This window comes from Tenrec ecaudatus, chromosome 2, assembly GCF_050624435.1.
Source record: "Tenrec ecaudatus isolate mTenEca1 chromosome 2, mTenEca1.hap1, whole genome shotgun sequence".
Classification (NCBI taxonomy): domain Eukaryota; kingdom Metazoa; phylum Chordata; class Mammalia; order Afrosoricida; family Tenrecidae; genus Tenrec; species Tenrec ecaudatus.
Window position 1 is genome coordinate 37,899,934 of NC_134531.1, and position 15,090 is coordinate 37,915,023.

At 41.4% G+C, this 15,090-nt stretch overlaps 1 protein-coding gene across 3 annotated transcripts in view; it reads right to left on the bottom strand.

The window, feature by feature from the left end:
• Positions 1-15,090, bottom strand: part of RICTOR (RPTOR independent companion of MTOR complex 2) — a 134,568-nt gene that overhangs the window by 113,855 nt on the left and 5,623 nt on the right. The window contains exon 3 of one of the 3 annotated variants that reach the window (XM_075540962.1): positions 12,675-12,719. The exons of the other annotated variants lie outside the window; for them this stretch is intronic. The gene's annotated coding sequence lies outside the window, so the exon portion shown is untranslated. The remainder of the gene's footprint in view (positions 1-12,674; positions 12,720-15,090) is intronic. 3 annotated transcript variants of the gene reach the window in all.

Genomic DNA, 15,090 nt, shown 5'->3' on the forward strand with positions numbered 1-15,090 from the left:
CCTCAAACAACTCAAACTCTGCATCTAGTCTATTCTGACTCATAGTGCAACCCTGTAAGTGCTTATGGGAATAAAAGGCCCAGTCTTCCTCCCTTGACACTGCTGGTGGTTTCAGCTTTGCAGCTTAGAGCCTGATGCATAACCACTACGCCATGTGTACGTGTGCACGCACATACACGCAGTATAGTAAATATTTGTCAGGATGATTGAGGGAGGCAGATGTGAAAAAAACTACAGCAATAACTAAAGAACAGTAATAAGCAATAGAAGCCTACAAGAAGAAGATATTCCAGTCTACTGGGGGCATTGAGATGTATTCTTTGGAAAATCTGTGACTGGCTACAGTGAAGGGTGGGTTGTCAAAGGAAGGACCAATGGAGAGAGTAATTGTAGAGCCACTACAAGCATCCAGGATAGGAAATGAGGGTCAGAATAAAGGCATGGCGGGGGGTGGGGGTGGGAGAACTATAAAAAAACATGGTTATAGGTATTTCAGAGGTAAAATCATTACCTTCAGGTTACATATTTAACATGTAGCATACATAAGGACAAGGAATGAGACTATGACATATGTTTCTTTGGTTTCTAATTTAGTCCAGTTAAAGAACTGTACTTAATCTAGACAGGAACTACAAAAATTATTTTTAGTAAAACATTAACTTGGAAACACAGGAACTTTGATGTACTTAAATACATAGTTAAGCTGTTGAACAAGCGGTGAAAAAATCTGGTCTGGAGAGCTCAAGCTTAAAAGAACAAATTTTTATCAACAAATATGTGCCATGCACATACAAGGTCCCAGGAAGATTCTAAGACACGAAGATTTAACAATAACCAAACAACAAAACTTGTTTTCACAAAAGTGATACTGTAGGAAACCATGCAATAAATCTTATACATGCTGTAATGCCAAGAGCGACAGGGGCTGTAGAAGAAAAGCAACATGAAAGAATAGACAGAAATAAGAGATTCAAGTACTTTATATAAAATGATCAGGGTATTACTGATGAGGTGTCATATGAACAGAGCTCAATGAAATGATGGAGCAAGCCATATAAATACCAAGGAAAAAATAATCCTCACACAAAATAACAGATGCACAAACTACCCACTACCTCAGGAAGTCCATTCCAACTGATGCTGACCCCAGGAAGTCAAAGTATAACTGTGCTCCATGGGGCTTCCAGTGGCCATTTTTATTGAAAAAGATTGCCAGACACCTTGAGGGGATTTGAATCACCAGCCTTCAGGTCAGTAATGGAGCACTTAACTGTAAGCAACATCCAAGGGCTTCTTATAGAAGTAACAAAGAGCCCTGAAGAATCATTATGATTAGGTACAAAGAGCAGAGACTGTTTTCTCAGAAACAGTGAGCAAGGAGAGTTGGGAAGTGAAAGAGGTTGAAGAGGGAGCCAGGGTCTGCACTATAATGTTAATCATCTCCATTACAGGTGGCAGTTTAAAAAAATAATAGAAAACCTATCTTGTTATGTGTAACACTCCAATGCTTCATACAGTACTGAAACTATATTAGGTGCTTAATAAGTTCTTTTTCAAACTGATACAGATAGAAATGAATTCCCCAAATATGAGCCCAAATAACAATGATGACTATTTCCCCATTCAAATCCATCCCCAAAGGATAAACCACACAACACATTTCAAGGACTCTACAGTGACAATCTGCAGAAGCAGAATTTTAAATAATTTTCTGAACAGAGCAAACATCACTGGAACAAGTACAGAAAATTGGGTTGAAGAGACAAAAGATATGCCGAGAAAATGATTTAATGCTTTTAAGGAAGATTGGGATTATTTTAATTACTCAAAACTTCATTCGCCCATATAAATTCATGCCCATCTAAAAGGAAAGAACCCAGGTATATGACATAACTGACAAACATAAGTTGACTCACATTAAAATAACTATCATACAATATGGATGATAAAAATATAATGTTGAACATATGAAACAGAGTAGAGCACTGATATGGAGTCCATTAATATGGTCCTTATGCCTTGGGAGAAAGGCTTTCTAGTCCCATGAAGAATTAGTCTCAGAAATCCATAGGGACATTGGAATCGACTAGATGGCAGTGAGGTTTGAGCCATAATCCCTTATGTGATGTGTTGTGAATTCTAGCCTCTATGCCGGTGTATGATGCCCTTTTTGGACCGAGTTCTCTGCTATGCTAATAAACCTAACATAAAAGTGGGATGTACTGAGTTCCCACCTAAGTAAAGGTATGACTCAGGTTGCCACCTTTGGTTTCCCTGAAGGTATGACTTCCTGAAAGATAAAAATGGAACCTCCATCAAAGCCACTCCACTGTGTATAAGAGCCATCTCAGATGCAAGGACAGACAGAAACACCTGGACCACCAGAACAAGAGCCACAAGCGGAACACGCCGAAGATCTCTATTTGGTTGGGGGTAGGGGACTGAAGGCAGAGGCACTGGTAGTTGAAACCCACCAGTCGCTCAGAGGGAGAAAGTTGACAGGCAAACTGCTCCATAACGATTTATAGCCTTAGGAAGCTTAATTAGTCAGAAATGATTCAATGGCAGTAGGATAATAGCATATAGTATCACTAAGTCCAGTTATCTAGCTTCCACGCTACATAACAAAGATAAAAAACTAAGGAGTGATAAATACAGGAATAGCTATGGTGTAAAATGACATCTGAAAGCAATGAAGTCAGCAAAGATTAAAAGGGAAGAGCAATTTAATATTATACAAAACCACTGCCACCAGGTCGATTCTGACTCCCTGTGACCCTCATCTTTCTCCCATGGAGTGGCTGGTGGGTTTGGACCACCAACCTTGCAGTCAGCAGTCAGTGTTCATTCTACAGTGCCACCAGAACTCCTTATGTTAACACAGAACAGAAACAAATTGTCCTTAGTTTCTAACACAGGAATTGTTTTGCATCGTGAGATTCCTAGACAAAGAGGGTTAAATTGATACACTCTTTTTAAGAAAGGAAGTAAATAATCATTCTAGAAATGTTTTTCGAAATGGTCAAAATCTTCCTTCCTGTGTTCCAAATGGATTCTCCTACAGCACAGACAACACTCCTTTCATGACTGCCCTCGAGTGCACTTGGATTCAGTGACCTATAGTGCAGGGTAGAACTGGCCCTGTGGGGTTCAAAGACTGCATCTCCCTACAGGCGAAGAAAGCTTCATCCTTCTCCTGCCTTTATTTCACTTATTATTCCAGTAATACCATTTATCTTCTATTGTGCTTGTGATTGTTTTGGAAAGGATTATGAAAGACTAAGTGCATGGGTTTTAGAATCAAAAACCATGAAACTGAGTTTGATTCTCACTAGCTATATAACCTTGGATGAATTATGCATCCCATGAGCTGTTTCCTCCCGAGCCACCTAGGGACAGTCCTAGATAGGTCCTGGGTAGGTAAGAGAGCTCGGGTGCAATAGTAGGCTATGCCTTGCCTTGAGTTGCTAACCACAAGGTCGACAATACAAAGCAACCAGTTGCTCCATGGAGAAAGATAAGGCTGTAAAGATTTAAAGTCTCAAAAACCCAAAAGGACAGTCCTATCATGTTCTATAGGGTCACCATGACTCAGAATTAACTCAATGACAGTGAGTGATGGAGAAGGACTAACTTAGATCATTTATGTCATGTTTTTAGCATGGTTTTTAACATTTACCATGGCTCAAAATGTTTGCTACTACTGCCACTCCTTATCAAAGAGCATGTCTTAACATTTAGCAACCAGAATAATGAAGGATACACTTAGTAAGCGCATAATAAACAGTTGGTGGCTGTCTAACACAAAGAAAAGTAGGATATTCTCTAACAGCATCAAACCTGGATACAGCTTTAAGTTACCTGCAAATATATATTAAGGATAAAAAAGAATTGCTTAAAAGAACTGGGACCAATTGGTAAAAATCATTCTTTTATTACATTTTTGATGAATTTGATACAATGCTAAAAAGAATTAACTGCTCAACAAAGTAAAAAATCACTTTGAATAAGTACTCTACAATCAACAAAAGATCTGGGTAGATGATGGGTGTTATGTCAATTGCCAGAGAACACTTTGAGTGGGAGAGCTAATACATGACTTCTAGTTTCCAACTCTGTTTTAAAATAAACACAATATATACATAGAAATAGTTGTTGGGCATTATAGTTTCCAAATGTCTTAAGCACAATACACACGTGCATATCGTTCTTGGGCACCATCAAGTCAACTGTGACTCCCAGTGACCCCGCATGAAGAAAAGTATCCCCTAGGGTTTCTAGGCTGTCCCCTTTATAGCAGCCGACTGACTGTCAGGGCTTTCTTCCCGCAGGGCAAATCAAAGCCACAGCAGAGCAGTGCTGATCCACTGGGATGAACAAAACAAAGCAAAATCAGACAGTAACAAGTGTTGACAAGGATGGAGAGGAGTCAGTCAGGGTGCGATGTAGTACCGATGAAGAACACAGTTTTCCCCAGATCCTGGATGCTTCCTCCCCGCAACTACCATGATCCGAATTCTACCTTGCGGGACTGGATAGGGCAGAGGTTGTACACTGGTGCATACGGGAGCTAGAGGCACAGGGAATCTAGGGTGGATGATACCTTCAGGACCAGGGGTGTGAGGGGCGATGCTGGGAGAGTGGAGGGTGAGTGGGTTGGAAAGGGGGAACTGATTACAAGGATCCACATGTGACCTCCTCCCTGGGAGATGGACGGCAGAGAAGGGGGGGGAAGGGAAACTCCGGAGAGGGCACGATACGATAAAATAACAATCTATAAATTATCAAGGGCTCATGAGGGAGGGGGGAGCGGGGAGGGAGGGGGAAAAGAGGACCTGATGCAAAGGGCTTAAGTGGAGAGCAAATGCAATGAAAATGATTAGGGCAAAGAATGTACGGATGTGCTTTATACAATTGATGTATGTATATATATGGATTGTGTTAAGAGTTGTATGAGCCCCTAATAAAATGTAATTTTAAAAAAAGGATGGAGGGGAACTGGAACAGTCATAAATTGCATGTGGGCAAACAAAACAGTACAGTCACTGCGGAAATCAGCTTGCTGGGTCAATTCCAAATGACCACCAGAAAGGTCCAAACCACTCATCTTTCAGTCAGCAACTAGGTTGAAGTGCAATGCATCACTTCTTATGGTCTTTCTTGCCATCGTCTTGTAACCTCCATCAAATGACTGGGTTGATGTTGTTATTAGTAGGTGCTATCATGCGGGCTCCAACTCATAGACATCCTACATACAACAGAAGGAAACACTGCTTATCCTGTACCATTCTCACAATCGCTGTGAAGTTTGAAGCACATTGCTGCAATCACTGTATCAATCCATTTCATTGAAGGACTTCTTATCACTGACCTCCTAATTACCAACCACACCGTCCTGGGACTTGTCTCTTCTGATCATATGTCCACAATATATTGGACAAAGTCTCACCATTCTTGTTCCTAGGGCACAACCTGCCTGTACAATCTTCAACAGATTTGCTTGCTTCTCTGGTAGCTCATGGTACTTTCACTATTCTTTGCCAACACTAAAATTCAAATGTATCTGTTCCAGATTTCCTGTGCATATAAGGCAACTGAAAATACCAAGTCTTAGGTCAGATGCATTTTAGTCCTCAAAATGACATCTTTATGCTTTTTAAAGATCTTCTGAAAATTTTCTCAATGCAAGACATCTTTTAATTTTTCGACTGCTGCTTCTCTGAACATTGACTATAAATCTCAGTAAAACGAATATTTGACAACTTCAGTCTTTTCTCTTTGATCAGATGGGACTATACAAAAATAAAGTGCAGGTGGTCTACCAAAGGGATTAGCCCATTGCAAGTAACATAAAGTACATGGCACCCTTGTGAAAGTGGGTATATACATACAAGGTATATGAAATCCTAACAGAGAGATTATTGGTTTTGCCGTCCTGCTAGACTTAAAATGAGCCATGCCAGAAGTGGTGAGAGACCTCACACAACCACGAAGAAAGAGGAACTAGAAGTGGAGCCCATCCTTGAACTGGGAATCTCTGAGCTGAGAACCTCCAAAACCCAGGATGCAGAGAGAAAGCTGTAACACAGGAGATGGCAACAGAAACGGCAGAAGAGGCAACAGAATCAAGACTGGCAGGAGAGTGTGGTGGGTTTCCTGGGCCACAGAACAAGAAAGTTGAATGCTGTGGGGCACAAGGTTTTACAGAAAAGTGGGGTACTTCCCAGCACTTGTGCACCAAGCTAAGTAACACTTACCCGAGCAGGGCAGAAGCTAGGCCAGAGAAGCTTTTCTGATCAAAGAACTATCCTGAGCCATTCCAGATCTTGAGTTGAAGCTACCTCCCTTACTAAAACTCATAATCTAAGCATAGTCCATGAGTTCTCGGTGGCCACTGCAACAAAAAAAGCAAACACAGCAGAGAAGTAGGGAATGGTATGGGAGGGGTGGCTAGTAACAAAACTGGTAAAAATGTGAGAGGACGAGCCATTCTCTGAAGTAGTGGCAGGAGAGAGAAACCTGAGGACGTGGGAAGAGCACATCCAAGATCTGTCTGAAGTGGTGGAGGCACTGAGACCAGATGCCTCACAGACGTGGCATGACGACTCAAGAGCAGCAGCACAGAGACTATGAGGTACCTACCTTCTCCTTATCTTCCCCGAAACTATGGAACTGTAGGACAGAGTGACAAGCAGGCTGGTTTTCTGGCCCAAGGAGGCAAAGGTTAGGAGACCACATAGCTGACAGACTAAGAACTAGAAAGACTTGGCTACCACAGAGCTGGAAGACTGAGAAATAGAGACTTGGCTGCTGGCTGAGGAGACCAATGACTGCATCCTTTGTTGTCCAGTTAATTATTATCCTGTTAATAACTTCTCTTATAAACTCCCTTAAATGTGAGTACTGTCTATTAGTTCTGTATGGGCACTGCAATGAATTATTGAACCCAGCAGAGACATAGAATATCGTAGGAGGAACAATTGGTGTCAGAATTTGTCCAGAAAGATGTACCAGGCGTAGAGGCTTGTCTGACCCCTGCCTCATGGCAACAGGGAGCCAGGGGATGTCCTTTGGGGGAAAATATGGAGGACAGAGGCATGTCTGACCTCTGTCTTGTGGCAATCAGCATCAGGCTGCTGTGGAGATTGACTCTCTCTTCTGTGGCCAGAGGCCAAATGTGACCTCCATTTTGTGGTTGCTTTCTCATATGATATGTGAGAAATGCTTAAAAATTATATTATCATATAACTAAACGTTAGCACTCACAACCCACCTACCTCAAAGTGTTTCAACCACTAGAGTCTTCCCCCTTTTCCTGAAAACTGCAGTGCAATTGGTCATTTTTATATGGCCCTTCTTGTACTCCCAAAAGATTTGATGGATTATACAAATAAGGCACTTGTGACCAAACCAAGTAAGAGGATTAATACAAATAAGGTGCTTGGCACCCTTGGTGGAATGGGACTATACAAATTAAGGTGTATACACTGAAAAGCCCACTTCCACCATCACGTGTAGAACCTACAAAGGGATTGTTTTCCTATCCAGCTAGGCTTAAAATGAGCCATTGAAAAGGCAGACACAAGGGACTCACTATTGCTCAGTAACAGGATCCCTGTGCTTGAGAACATCCTAGACCCAGGCAACGGAAAAGGCTGTAACATCAGAGAAATGCCTGTAATTATAATCCCTTTTTGAAGAGAATTCTCTGCTATGGCAAAAGGGTGTGAAGCAAGCCACCACCCTTTAGTTTCCTTGGCGAGTATGGTCTGTTGAAAGACAAAAAAAAAAAAATCACATTTCTATCAAAATCATTCCTCTGCATATAAAAGCCGCCTTAGAAACAGATTAAATCTCCAGGGCCATCAGAAGAGCCACTGGTGAAGATCTCCATCTAAAGCTGCGAAGGCACCAGAGGCTGTGGCTTGGAGGCCATGGGACAGAACAAAGGAGCAACACAGAGACAAGAGGCCAAGGTGAGACCATGACATAGAACAGAGGAACAGTGCAAAAACTATGAAACTGTGAGGCAGAGCAGCAGACTGGCTTCCTAGGCCCAGGGAGACCATGTGGCTGAAAGTCTAAGGATCAGAATGAAGACTTGACTGCTGGCTGAAAAGAGGCGCTGCAGTGGATCAATGACTATATCCTTACTGTTACAGAGCCTGACTATGGTAACCTGCTAACTTCCCTAAAACCTCCCTGAATCATGATTATTCTCGATGAACTCTGTGTGGTCAATGCCAACAAACTATCAGACCCACAGAAGAGTAGGGTGTTGTCGGAGGAAAGTTTGGTGTCAGGCAATAGGGAAGCCAGAGAAGGTCAGATATGGGTCTGTTCAGGGATGAACACTCAGCAAGTAAATAATTAGCAAAACTATTTAAGATGTTGATTTGTCCACACATGAAACTACTGATAAAAAATATATGCTCCCGACTAAAACAGTTAAATACGCTTTTATCTGGCAAGCTGTCCCTTCTTAGTAACTAAATATCATCTGGCAGTCTTCTTTGTTTACAATTTCTCTCTATTTATTCTAAGAAACACAAAAAACGATAGTGGATTCAGTGCAAGATAATCCAAAACCTGGGAAATAGCAATTCAAGCCATTTAACTACTCTAAGAAAACAAGATTTCCCCCAAACACTGTCCTCTACCTAAATCATCAGAGGGCTGAGTAAAGCATGTGGAATTACCAACAAAACATCCCAAGTTTTCTAAGGTAATCTTATTTGCAAATATCTTATTTTACTCACTGGCCATGAGTTTAAATTTCAAGACAGAAAAATGGACATTGTGATGAGGAAAATAATAAAAACACTATCCATCCATCTCCAGTTTCTACTTTCAGACTGCGTAAGACTCGGAACAAACCGGGTAACAGATTTACAGAGCCAGTGAAAATGCATATTACCCTCCATCAGTAGTACACTGAAGGACAGAGAAGTACATATACTACACAATGAGAGAAAAAATTAATCTAGGTTTGGAATGGTCAGCCATTTATATACCATGCACTCTCCCTCACAATTACTCAATCTCTCAACTCACTTTCAAAGGTCAGAAGAGACCAAGTTTAAAATATAATCAGCTGCCCAATAATTGGAATAAATATATATCTTGTAGGACCTCTCTTTTTTTCTCTCCAATGTTGTCTTAGTTGGTCTGGTGATGTTTTCTTGGTGACTTTTTAGTTCCTTGACTAAGAATTTTTTTGCTCTAGTCACCTGTAGATTGTAATTGACCTTCTGTGAAATATAAGGGGTGTGTGAGAGAGAACGAATGTGTGTGTTAGTTACATAATCTGGTGTCAATTTGAGATTATTAAAAGTGAAGGGGTGGAGGTTAGCCTGTCAATCAGGTCGCAGCTTGATGACGAAATTTTTAGGTGCTGCGGAGATAAAATAGCTTCCTGGAGGCCAGACACACACACTCCCTGCTTCACATTCCTGCTGACAAGGCACACGGAGCTTCATGGATGAAGCCTGAGCCCTGAAGCTAGAGGAGCCATTTGGAGACCCATGCCAGCACAAAGATGCTTCCACAGCCACTGGATCCACAACTTTCCACCCACTGGCCTGTGATCCTCCTGCATTTGGTGTCATTGCATGTGTTGCTTGAGTCTGAAGAAGAATTTATAGACTGGTATCAGACATATATGGGCTAATATCGGACATATGGACTTGATCTGGACTAGGCTGGAAATGTTTTCTTTATAATTGCTGTTTTATAAAAAACTTTTTCTTATACACTTGTCTATGAATTCGTTTCTCTAGCCAACCCAGACTAACAGTTTATCTATGTATGTATATATATTTCAACATCCTGTGACATTTCACATGCAAACAGTAGGCTCAATGGGCAACTGTTGTACTTACTGCATCACACAGGGCTAAGCAGGGTGGGGAGTGGTGTCATCAAGCCAGAACCAAACTTCCTGCTGTCTCTTTGATTCTGACTCATAGCAACCCTACAGACAGAACAGCCCCTGTGGGTTTACCAAGCTGCAAATGTTTATGGAAGTAGAATGCCTCATTTTTCTCTCACATAACAGCTGGTGAGTTTGAACTATAAACCGTGCGGTTAGCAGCCCAACATGGAACCCTCAAGCCACCGGACTCCTGTGGTCTCATGGGTTAGCTTATTTTTGATATTTGGTAATCAGATTAACAGACGCCGTTTATGAAAGGAAAAGGCATAATTCAGGGCTTCAGAGTTTATCTGCTTGCTGGGGTATATCTGTACCAGAACAGAGAATAAGATGGTTGTACTGAAATCACTTGACAATGACATTCGAAACCTTTGTAAAACGCTAAGGGTATACAGAAGTAGACATGGAATAAACCTAGAAAAAGACTTCAGAGAGAACTTGTAAGGTCTTCGACTAAAAGGAGATAGCATTTCAATAGGTCGCACTCTAGATCATCCGAAGTGCAACATCAAACTCACTGCCATCCAGTTGATGCTGACTCGTAGCGACTCTTTAAGACAGAGTAGAACTTTTCCTGTGGGTGGGTTTCTGAAGTTTTAAATCCAAATTCCTCTACAAACTGGGATAGTAAAAGATGGCAAAGGAATTGAAAGAGCCCGACTCTTTGAAATATAAAGTCAAAGAAATATTTTTTATTTCTTACTACTTGTGGTAGTTACAGATTATGTCAACTTCTATAGGGGCGTAGGTATGTTAAACCTGTCAATCAAGTCACAACCTGATGGTGCCTCCATATCGATGGCATGGCCTTCACATGAGGGCGGCCCTGGAAATCACTCACTCACTCATCAATCACCTTCACATACCTACTTGCTAACCCTGATTGTGAGGTGCCCACTGCCATTGGATCCAGAAGACTCTGAACCCACCAACCTAGATAGACCTTCATTCTGCATCTTTGATTGTGACTGCGTTGAGCTTGAAGGGAGACTTATGTACTAGTACCGGACTTATGGACTTAAGCTGGACTGGGCTGGAATGTTTTCTTTGTATATATTTCTTGATGTAAAAACTCTGTTACACATATATGAGTGCTGCTGGATTTGTCTCTCATCAACCCAGTCTAACACAATATTTAAACTCATCTGCCTCCCTAAGCAGCACATTTTAGGCATCCACATTTTTTTAAAATCATTTTATTGGGAGCTCATACAACTCATCACAATCCATACACATATCCATTGTGTCAAGCACATTTGTTACCATCATTCTCAAAACATTTGCTTTGTACTTGAATCCTTATCAGCTCATTTATCCCCCTCCCCCTCTCATGAACCCTTGATAATTTATAAATTATTATTTTGTCATATCTTACACTGTCCGACGTCTCCCTTCACCCACTTTTCTTTTGTCCATCCCCCAGGGAAGAGGTTATATGTAGAGCCCTGTAATCAGTTCCCCCTTTCCACCCCACCCTCCCGGTATTGCCACTCTCAGCACTGATTCTGAAGGGATCTATCCTGGATTCCCTGTGTTTCCAGTTCCTGTCTGTACCAGTGTACATCCTCTGGTCTAGCCAGATTTGTAAGGTAAAATTGGGATGATAGTGGGGCCGGGGAGGAAGCATTTAGGAACTAAAGGAAAGTTGTATATTTCATCTTTGCAACACTGCACCGACTGGCTTGTCTCCTCCCCGTGACCCTTCTGTAAAGGGATGTCCAGTTGCCTACAGGTGGGTCTTGCGTCCCCAATCTGTACTCCCCCTCATTCACAATGATTTGATTTTTTTGTTCTTTGATGCCTGATACCTGATTCCCTTCGACACCTTGCAATCACGCAGGTTGCTGTGCTTCTTCCATGTGGGCTTTGTTGCTTTTCAGCTAGATGGCCACTTGTTTACCTTCAAGGCTTTAAGACCCCAGACCCATTATCTTTTGATAGCCGGGCACCATCAGCTTTCTTAACCACTTTTGCTGATGCACCCATTTGTCTTCAGCAATCTTATCAGGAAGGTGAGCATCACAGAATGCCAGTTTAATAGAACAAAGTATTCTTGCACTGAGGGAGTACATGAGGCATCCTTATGTTTTAATTTTACATAAATGTAGGGTATATTGTTCAGTCTGTGCCACCTTTCTAGCTAGACTACTCTGTAAGAGGAATTTTAAGAATGTGTTCATTTTCAACTCCATTAATCTGGACCTACTCATGGTATACTTAGCCAATTTTCTATAATTATATTCAAGTTAGTTTGACATCTATATAATTTCATAATTACACTCATCGCAGAGATATAATTTAAGTAGTCATTCAGCTTTAGTTTAGTCTGGCCACACTAACATAAAAGCACAAATACAAAATGAGTGATCAAAAAAACATTAAAAGTTAACTGTAAAATTAATCATCTGTACATCACCTAATAAATACTTCAACCTGCTTCCTTTCTTCCACTATTCTAATAGTATTTGCTTAGGAAGTAAACATTGGTACCAGTAACTCAAATATAACATATAAGAAAACTATGTCAATATAGAAAAATGTAGAAAAGTTAGGGCAATAAACTTTCCCAAACCTCATATGGCATTTGGGTTATATATTTACAACGCTACTATTGACAGTAAACTGCATGAAGGGATTCAAAGGGTTAGTGGGAAAATGCCAAGATATTTTAATTCCGTTTTCCCACTAACTCTTTAAAGTCTCTTGGTATACTTTGAGGTGCAGAAACACAATTACTCACCTCACTACAGTTCTTTTCAAAGCCCTATTTTCAGTAGCTTGAGACCTGGGAAAGGGAGGAGGCAGCAAGTCACTGCAGATGATCACTTAAAAGGAAATTGAGAGTTGAGTGTAGTTTACATTTAAAGTGCTATGAACCACCACTCCTACACGTATTCATTACTGTTTATGAGGACAGTTCTCACAGTGATTTAACAAGGCTATAAAAGCATTCACTTTAACCTTTCAATCTCCCAGCAATGATGTTAATCAGAGAATCACAAAAATGGAAGGTGAAAGTGCTACCATGTAAAGCATGCATTTTATAGGTGGAAAAACTAAAGCCGCAAAGGTCAAACAGCATGTCACAATCATCTTTAAATGAAGGAAGAATAAAACCAGTCCCCAACTTCGAAGCTCCCTAGCTTCATGCACAGTTCCAGCAGTCCCTTCAAGCCAAAACTCTCCTCTGGGGCTTTAGAAACTAAGTCTTCCCAATTCTCCGGCTTATCTTTTTCTTTTTCTTGTTGAGCCCTACCCTACAACAGACTCCCTCATCAGTGGATGCTCAATAGTGAGCATTTGCGCTCTTTCTCCGTATTCATTCTTTTCCTTGTCAACCCTGGGTGCAGAGAATGCTCAGCTCAAGAGTAGGAATGCTCCAAAAATAAAAGCAGTTTCTGTTACTAGGGGAGGAGCACCACAGACAAGGAGGCGGAGAATGGTCACACAACTCTGGGGCTGCAACCAATGTGAAGGAAGTGGACATGCAGAAACTGTGGAACAGCTGCGTGTTCTCCTTTGTACACTCCTAACACTTGTTTTCATTGTTTTTGAAAGCGTTCAGAGCAAACTTTTAGGCTGCCGTCTGCTGTGACCTCTTGCACACATCCAACCGGAAAGTCAGCGGTGCGAATGAGACTTGTGACTATCATACCTCCTAAAACGGCTTCCCTTCATGGCGTCATCAATTTCATCCTCCCTTCGACCTGCAAGCTGCTAATGCTACATTACCCCTTTCCTCGGCATCCCATTCCCTTCCTTCAATTCTTCCCGGGGGGAGGGGGGGCTTAAGGGCTGGCCAGAATGTGCCCCTAATGGAATGTGGCATAAGAGTCCACACCGAGCTGCTAATCACCAGGTCTGTGGTCAAACTCATCAGCCACTCAACTGGGAGAAAGACAAGGCTGTCTACTCCTATACAGCTTTAACCTTTCAGAATCCAAAAGGGAGTTCTCCCCTGTCCTAGAGTATAGCAGTGAGCCCAAATAGACTCAATGGCAGTGAGTGTTTGAGTTTGCGTCCATATGATCATGAGTCTGGCTAGCTTTCCTATAAGTAATTGTGTACATACATAGTCCAATCACAGTCCCTTTCTCACTTCTGTAGCCTGCCTACAACTACAATATGCCCATCTAACACCAAGCATGCTTCTCTAACAGTTTTCCTTGTACTTCAAGTACTATTTAAATGGCAGTGTCTCTGTAAATTCTGGGGAACTATTATGGGCTTAAGCTGATGAACTCCCTCAACCAGATGAATTGTCTTTGTACTAAGACTTAATAAATGCATCTCTATAAATTTTATTTAAATTTTGGGTCTCTTTTCTCCCCTAGAACAATTTAAGGAGTAAAGGTGTCTTTTGCCTAGAGCAATGATTCTCAACCAAGGGAAGAACATAAATCAGGTTGGATGGGATTTGCTATATTGATTAGCAAATGCTACCCAAATGCCTATGAAAACAATGCGTGTAATGAAGATGTGCATTACAAGGCAGACACAAATATGGCAAAAATAGTATGGTTAAGGTGGTACAGAGGCAATACAAGGACAAACCATAAAAATGTTACAGACCAATCTAGGGGGGTTGGACTTTATTCTGTGAGCAAAAGTGAGACTATATTGTGTGAATATGAATCACAAATCCAATCTAAACTTCAGGAAAATATTTCTAGCAGCATAAAGCAGAAGCATGTTGAAAAAGGTGAGAGAACAGAAGCACAATTTCCTCATCATCCAAATAATACAGCAAGGACCTGAATTTAATCAGGAAAGATGGGAAGAGGAGGCACTGATTAAACTGTCCTCACAAATGTTATGTTCGAGCCCACTGGGCAGCCACTGTGTCCATCGATCACATTGAGGGTCTTCCTCTTTTTACTGAGTACAGTATCGCGCCAGTAGGCGAGATTTCCAGTGCTGTGACTGAGGCCAGTCAATATGGCAGCAATCTGCCACAGTGCTCGCTGAAGAATCTCCGAACACAAGGTAAACCCGTGCAGCCCTCACCCCAGCCGCCTGGTCTCCATGATAACATACCCAAAGTATGTAACATGTCCTCACTTATAAGGAACATTCAAGGCTGCACTTCTTCCAAGACACTTTTTGTTTTATCTTGTGGCAGTTGATGGTACTTTCAATATACTTAGCCAACATCA